This window comes from Mus musculus, chromosome 1 (assembly GCF_000001635.26).
Source record: "Mus musculus strain C57BL/6J chromosome 1, GRCm38.p6 C57BL/6J".
Taxonomy (NCBI): Eukaryota; Metazoa; Chordata; class Mammalia; order Rodentia; family Muridae; genus Mus; species Mus musculus.
Window position 1 is genome coordinate 109,619,652 of NC_000067.6, and position 8,567 is coordinate 109,628,218.

At 35.1% G+C, this 8,567-nt stretch overlaps 1 non-coding gene across 1 annotated transcript; it reads right to left on the reverse strand.

The window, feature by feature from the left end:
* Window positions 1–3,356: 3,356 nt before the first annotated feature.
* On the reverse strand, window positions 3,357–3,486 carry Gm22159. Its single transcript, XR_003949301.1, has one exon. It is a non-coding gene; the product is annotated as a small nucleolar RNA SNORA17 (small nucleolar RNA).
* Window positions 3,487–8,567: the final 5,081 nt, after the last annotated feature.

Here is an 8,567-nt window from a genome sequence, read left to right on the forward strand (position 1 = left end):
TGCTGTGGATTAGTGTTGCTTCTTTGATTGGTCTGTAAGCTTAAGGCCTAAACTAGGAGAGACAAGGTGGTTATTGCCCAGGCGCTTGCAGGACTAGAACATGGAGCTTCCCCTGATATATCTATGCTTAGGCAATAGGTCGCTGGCCACTCAGCTCTTATATCCCATGAGGCTAGACTCATTGCACGGGATAGAGTGAGTGTGCTTCAGCAGCCCGAGAGAGTTGCACGGCTAAGCACTGCAATGGAAAGGCTCTGCGGCATATATGAGCCTATTCTAGGGAGACATGTCATCTTTCATGAAGGTTCAGTGTCCTAGTTCCCTTCCCCCAGGCAAAACGACACGGGAGCAGGTCAGGGTTGCTCTGGGTAAAAGCCTGTAAGCCTAAGAGCTAATCCTGTACATGGCTCCTTTACCTACACACTGGGGATTTGACCTCTATCTCCACTCTCATTAATATGGGTGGCCTATTTGCTCTTATTAAAAGGATAGGGGGAGATGTTGGGAGCCGCGCCCACATTCGCCGTTACAAGATGGCGCTGACAGCTGTGTTCTAAGTGGTAAACAAATAATCTGCGCATGTGCCAAGGGTATCTTATGACTACTTGTGCTCTGCCTTCCCCGTGACGTCAACTCGGCCGATGGGCTGCAGCCAATCAGGGAGTGACACGTCCGAGGCGAAGGAGAATGCTCCTTAAGAGGGACGGGGTTTCGTTTTCTCTCTCTCTTGCTTCTTGCTCTCTTGCTTCTTGCTCTCTTGCTTCTTGCTCTCTTGCTTCTTACACTCTTGCTCCTGAAGATGTAAGAAATAAAGCTTTGCCGCAGAAGATTCTGGTCTGTGGTGTTCTTCCTGGCCGGTCGTGAGAACGCGTCTAATAACAATGCTCCTTTAAAAGAGTTAATGAGAAGTTAAATCAAAATTGTACCTGGGAAACAGTTCTATCCCCGTTGGTCTACTTACCTTTTTCAGAGTTTTTTTAAAAGTAGAAATAGAAAGATTATCTTAATTAGGAGATATTTTAATTAAAGAGAAATAGATCATTTGGGGGGTGTTAGCTGACTGCTTTATGATTTAACTTTTCAAGCATAGTTTCTTTTTCCCTGAGCTGCTGTCTGCTAGCAATTGACTTCCTCTAGCTGACAAAAGGGATTACGTTAGAACTGTTTTTATTGGTGAAAGTTGTTACCCAGTAGGTTGCTTGTTCATGCTTCTCTAACTCAAGCCTCTTTCAGCAAGCCATGTAATGTACTTAAATCAGTGTTGGAGGGTTTTTTTTTTTTAAACTCATGAAGATCATAATAATTCTCCAGACATGAGCTGTATAATAAGTTGTAAATGAATTGTAAACTATTTTTCTTCAAATATATTTACATCATTCTGTCAATAAATATTTCAATATTTGTTAATATAATAAAATAAAGAAGTGGAAAGTTAACCAAAACAATGTGACAGATTTTGTTTAATTATCTGGTTCTTTACCTAGTCACACGTGGCTGTGCAAGAGAGAGCTTGAACAAAATGATCCATCAGTGTTGGCATATTATAATAAATGTACCCTCAATCACAGATGTAGCTGTGTTTGAGCTACGAGGTACTATAGTCAGGCTTTCTATCACATCATTTAAAGTCACTATTCATTCACCACCACTACTCCATAACAAAAACTAGACCAATGATTTGTGTCATTTAAATGACATTGAATAAGATTAATTTTCTCCTTAATAAAAGTATATTTATATGTATCTGTGTTAAGAAAAGAAAGTATTTTTAAGAAAATATATTTCTAGGACTAAAGAAGAAGCTATTAGGAAAATAAAAAGAAATGATGGAGTATAGGAAAGAAATCAAGTTTGTTTTTTTTTGCAATATTTTACTTATTTCGCTTTTTATTGGTTCTTCACATCATATATCCAATTCTACTCATTTTCCTCCTCTTGTAGGTGCTTTTTACCCTTGAAATCCCCACACTCCCTCCCACACACACAGAGAGAAAATAAATATTTTGTTGTGGAAGCTCTAGTAAGTCACAGTATGTCCTAGAGTATACCTTTTAGTCTACACTTCTTTACTTGCTAATGTTCACTGCAATGAGTCCTTGGCTTATTAAGAGGCCTCTAGCTTCAGCTACTTTATCAATATTGGAATTGCACTGGGACTCCTTTCAGATATCCTACTATTTCCCTTTGGCATAGATATCCTGTAGTTTGGAATGGCCCTCTAATGCACTCCAGCAGTTCATTGATGGCATAGATATTGGGGTGAGCCAACCCTTAGCTTTGGTTCTGGGCCCAAGATTTACCTATGCTTTTCAGAATACTGGCTCGCTGGCTCTCATGCTCTTGAGGCTAGCTCACCCATAACCCCCATACGTAGGGTCAGCTTTATATTGCTGGTGACATGAAGCACAGGGCAAACTCCCCTGAGTGCAACAAGTGAGATATAGGACCAGTTCTCCCTCTCTTACGACCATGGGACCAGCTCTCCTGCCTATAGTACATGGCTAGGAATGAAGGCATATGTCACTCCTTGCCAATGTCACAGCAAAGTCATACTCTCTCATGTTCTATCCTCAGGGTCTTGCTCCTTCTAAATAGTAGCAGTGGTGTTGTTGGAGGCTATCCCAAGTATTGAAGTTGTTTAAGGGAATGATCAGTTTTTCACTGATGCCTCCAGGGCCATTGCTCCCAGGAGATCCAGGTAAGGGGTGGGGCAAGCCAGTTCTGCACTGACCTCAGATATCAATATGTCTAACAGGAGGCAACCCAGACCACAGTTGTCCTTTGGGCTTTGGTGATAACAAACATTTGCTGCTGCAGGGCCATGGTACAGGGCATGATCCCCCCAGTGGCAGCACAAGCCAGGACCCTACCATAGTCCTGCATGGCATCATAGGCTACTCATACAGGCTACTGCTTCTTATCTTCAAATCTCCAGTTCTTCCTGTTCATTGAAAACCCTCTGTTTCTCTTTCTCATCTATTTTTTCACCTCTACCTTGTTCCATTTACTGGCACTTGGGGTCTTTGTGTGACTGCAGTCATCTCAGGCTCAGGCATCCATACATACACCACCACTGCTACCTGAAACTGCCTGAACAGCAACAGGCTGGTAGTCACCTCAGTCCAGCTCCCGGTCTGTGCCCCATGACATTAATCTGGTCATCCTCTCAAGCTCACTCCTTACCTTGTCACCGAGTGACCACTTTCAAGAAAAGTCTGTTTCAGGCTCATGTTACCTGGGGCCTGTTATCTTAAGTGGGCTTCTTCTAGTCTCCATCTAGCTTCCTGTCCTGAGAGCCTTGCCAGGTCTACCTGGCAACAGACTGGTGATATTCTCAGGCTTGCTTTTTTTCAGGGAATGTTAGGTTACTAATCATTTAGATTTCCACAGGTAGAACAGCGAGCGTGGCATAGCACCTTTTCTCTCTGTTATCTACTGATGCACATATGATCCAACTGCTGCCCCTACAATGCCTGTAGAGACAGAAAGCCAGAGGCTGTAACCAGGAACTAAGCTAGCTAACCCTGCACTCCAGTTCTCATTGATAAAATCTGCATCTTAGAAAAAATACCCTACAATTATTGATATACTTCTATCAGATTTGTAAAGTATCCATTTTTATGAGGTACAAAATGAAACACCATAGAAGCTGTGGCTTTGATAAGACAAATCTAAAATATTACAAATGTTTAAAATCAAGGTTTGTAATATTATCAAGGTTTATAATATGATTTAAATATGTGTAGTTTGAGAAATCAAGTAATTATTTGACAAAAATATAAAAAGATTGATTTTTCAGGGTTTTTTGCAAGTCTTTTTTTTTAGACTTATTTTTTTTTTATTAGATGTTTTCTTCATTTACACTTCAAATGTTATCCCCTTGGGGGAGTGGGAGGACATAGGGGATTTTTGGAGATGCAACTAGGAAAGGGAATTTTTCAGTTTTAATAATTAAAAATTTTTATTTCAAATGTAGAATAAATTGTTTTATAGGCAATATGTCATAATTTCCTCCATTGTATGAAAAATTCAAATGTTTTATGTTTTAAGGAAATTCATGTACTTTAAAATATTCATCATTAAGTATAATACAGCATAAAAATTCTGAGACATCTTTTACATCGCAAAACAAATCTTCATATCTCTCCCAGCACCAAATCAACTACGAACTAAATCTTTACTAATATTTTATTTTCTTTTAAATAGACTTTGAAAGCTGGAGAGCTAACTCAGTTAGTTGTCTTCATGCAGATGACCACAAAGTGCCAGGTCACAAACAACTGTAGCCCCAGAAGGAAAGGAATGAGTACCCTCTTCTGGGCTTCACAGACACTATATATATTATAATTACTTGCATGCAGGCAAAACACTCAGACATTTAAACATGAATAAATTTTAAATCATTGTGTGTTTGTGCACTAGATTTTTGCAAAGATGCACTTTTATTTCACTACATCTGATTGAAATAAGTAAATAAGAATCACAGAGAATATTGGAGCTTTTATATTTGTAAATAGGTCCCTAGTTTTCAGGGTTTTGTTTTGTTTTTTTTGGGGGGGTGTTTTGTTTTGTTTTTTTGAGACAGTGTTTCTCTGTGTAGCCCTGGCTGTCCTGGAACTCACTTTGTGGACCAGGCTGGCCTTGAATTCAGAAATCTGCCTGCCTCTACCTCCAGAGTGCTGGGATTAAAGGTGTGTGCCACCACCGCCCAGATTAGTTTTCAGATTTTGAAAGATAAAGACTACCAAGGAAAATCAAATTGTATAAATAAAATTGCAGTGTTCACGAGAAAAAAAATTCAGATTTTCTCTCTTCCTCCTCTTCTTTTCCTTTTTTCTTTTTCTTCTACTTTCTTCTTCTTTTTTAGAAAAAAAAAAATCTATGTGAGCCAGGTTGACTTTGAGATTTTTCATGTATGTATTAAAATTTAATATTTAAAGTAAATTCATAGGATAAAATAGTCTGGGCCCAGAGGATTTAGAAAGTTAATCATTGTATTCTATTATAAATTATTAAATCAAATTCATGAGTTTATATTTTAAGTGCTTACAACAGATGGCAGATGATTTGTGTTTGTTTGCCACTTACTCATTTAAAATTACCTAATCAAATTGTTGTTCATAATATACAAATCTTATAGATCAGAAACTGGTTCAAACAGAGAAAAGCAAATTTTCCAAGGTCAGAAAGTTAGAATATGTTCTCACATAATTTGGTTACAGGCCAAGAGACCAAGTGCTTTACAAAGTTTTGCTATGTGTACTCAGTACTTGTAAATCTTAATCATGACTAAAACTCTAGAAATTATGTTTTTCTCATAAGTAAAAAACATCATACATTATAATACAGATGAATCACTCACATCTATTACCACAGGAGCCTAGTGAGCTTCCATGGATATAAATCACATATGCCATCCATTTTCTTACACCGACTTCCATGATTTTTTCATAATTTAAGTATTGAAATCTGAAATAAATAAATATGCATATCCAAAGTTAATGTACTCTAATAACATTTACTAAATATATCAGTTTCTAAACTTTTAAACTATAGATATAATTTGTGTTCGAATCACGATGTTTATCATGAGTGATATAGTATTGAAAATTTTAAACCTACCTAAGCAATATTATACACTTATATTAACAATTTGGCAAAGAAAACATGGTGGTTTTTCACTTAATTTATCAGCACATCTGCCAAATCCTTTCTTTCTTTCTTTTTTTTTTCTTCTATTTATTATTCAACATCCAAAGAACAACTATGGAATGTTTTTTAAAAATTTTTCTTGTAATTTTTTCTTTGAGACACTGATAATTCCAAATCAAAAAACAATCCATTGAAAAACACATATTATCACAGCAAGAACAAAGTGAATTATGTTATTATAAGGTTGTTTCCCTATGATGCTTGAAAAGACCTGACAGTGCTCATTACTCTTTTTTTTTTTCTGAAAAGAAGATACATAAGTTAAAATGTTCATTTCATTTACCATGAAGCATGAGGCATTTTGCTCACAGAAAAATATGATAGTAAGGAATAATAAAAAGGAAAACATTTTTAGTTATTCCAAAAGACATAAGGGTTGATAGTTAATATTTTTCTCAAGTAGATAAAATCACATATGTGTAAGCATTTCTTTGACTAGCAAACATGATTTTAATCCAGTATCTGATTTTAAATTGCAAGATCAAAATCAGTATAGTTTCAGTATTTCTGTGAAGTAGTCTTTTTATGAGTAATCGCTGAAACCATCTCATGGGGGTGGAGCATTGATGTTTGTAGATTTGGACATGATTACATGTGTAGAGGGAACAAAATGTGTGTAAATGTATGTTTGATATGAGTGTAAGTGTAGCTACCCAAGCACCGAGGAAGTCCAAAGTATAACTAAATTATATTCCAAAAGAAAATTTCATATTGTTAACATTTTTTAATGCTACAGTTTCTCTATAGGATTTAAGCAGCATGTTTGTGGCCATCTCAGGGCCCTTACGTAAACATATTCAAGGAAAAAATAATAACAAACATTTATGAGACTTGGCATTTTTATAGCAAGCACAAAGAAGTTTGTTACCCCAATGTTCATTGTTGACAATACAGGCCTGTTTTGCTATGACTCTTTATAGTGTATTCTTTTCTAATTTGGCTTAGAGAGTATATATTATCAGCCATATAAAAGCAGTTTAGAAAACTATGTTTAATTAAATAAATAATATGTTTTCAAAGTGATCTGGTTTTCTTATCCAACTAGATATCTCATCACCTTTACACTTATATAAAAAAAAGAACATGTATCCTTGACAAGTGTTTCTTACTTTAAATAATTTTGCTCATATTGTAGGAACATGAAATCCTGTAAAACATGAAATAATGGTTAGAGAATTTAGAGTTATTAGAAGTTCTTAAGAAATAACAAAAGTTTTGGTGATACAAAGAAGATATCAGTGAAGGAAAAACTGTTTCATAATTGATAGGCAGCATAATGTGAGCCCAGGCAACAGTAAGCCCAAAAGTATGCAATGGCCATATGTTGTAAGGAAATCAACCATTAACCCATTTTAAGGGTTAGAAATCTATACATGAACATACTAAAAACTAATTCTTCCTGATGTATGCTCACTAATAAAGTGTATGAAAAAAGGGAAAGTTCTAGTAGTAGAAGAGGATGGACATTCTGGATGGCAGATGGGTTTTCATTGGATAAGCATCAAGTAAATATGATAGCCATTAAAAGGTATAGCTGACAAGGGTATTGGGCAATGGTTAGATTTGTTTATAGAGTAATCTGTGAGCAACTTCCAACCAGGTCATACATGAGTAGAAAGAGTATATAGAATATATAATGTAGGACTTACATTATATTTTAAACTTATGTTATATTTTAAATGTTAGAAAAAGAACAAAGTGAGAGAAAGGGGGGTGGGGTGGGAGAAGGGTTTATAAAATGTTGCTCCTGGGTAACGGTTGTGCATTGAGGTATGACTGCCTAGGAAGGCTAGAGGTACAGAGTTCAGACAAAGACAAATGCCCTGATGAATTTTATTAACTGAGGAGTTATCTTGAAATATTGTGCCAAAAGGTTGGGCATGTTGGAAAGAAAAGTGCAGTCCAAGTTATTTTAAAAGAAATTTGAATCATTTTTCTGAAATCAATTTACTTTGAGATGAAAAACAATGTGAAAATGAGTGATAGATACCTATATGTGTGTGTGTTTGGGAAAACAAATGCAATAAAATCAACAGTAGTAGAATTAACTAAAATAGTCATCATATACAGTAGAAATGGATTTATTTGATTGTGAAAATGTGAAAAATGTAGATGAAATTAAAACTTAGTAGAAAAAAAATACCATTATTTTGATATCAGTCCTTGTAAATTAATGAAAATAACAAGGATGTATAGGGCATTCTGGAAAAAAGGAGGAATAAGTCAAGATAGATGTCTAAAGTCCAAAAAATGCAAAAAAGTAAATCCTTTCAGAAAAAGTAATACTAGCAATAATAATGACATGTACAACAAGTGCATGACAATTTTATTATTGCCTATATTTCTAAATAAGAGAGTGATTCCAGTTATTTCTAAAATCAGATACATACAATAATCCATGTATGTCATTCAATGTTCCTTTTTATTTTATCTTTTTATTTGTGAATGCTTGCAGATATTAAAGGATAGACTTCAGTACAATTTTTATGCCATTTCACTTTTCATTTAGTGGAAGAGAAAAGGGAATGAAACAGCTCTAACATTTAAAAATTAAAATGTATCAAAAATTAGGTTAAAAGGGGAGACAAGTTAGACAAAAAGAACGTTTACTGCCTGTGAAACATAAAAAGAAAACAAAGCAAAATTAAAACCCAAAACATGTTAAATGCTCAAATTAAAGAAAAAATTGCAAAACTGTAGGAAATGAACCAATTAATTTTTTTACATAAGGAGTTATGCAATATAAAAAAAGGATAAAATGATTAATTATATGTGTATATAAGACATATAAGTGCCAATTTTATTATGAAAATATTATATCAAATTAGACTGCAATGCAAAAATAATTAATAAAC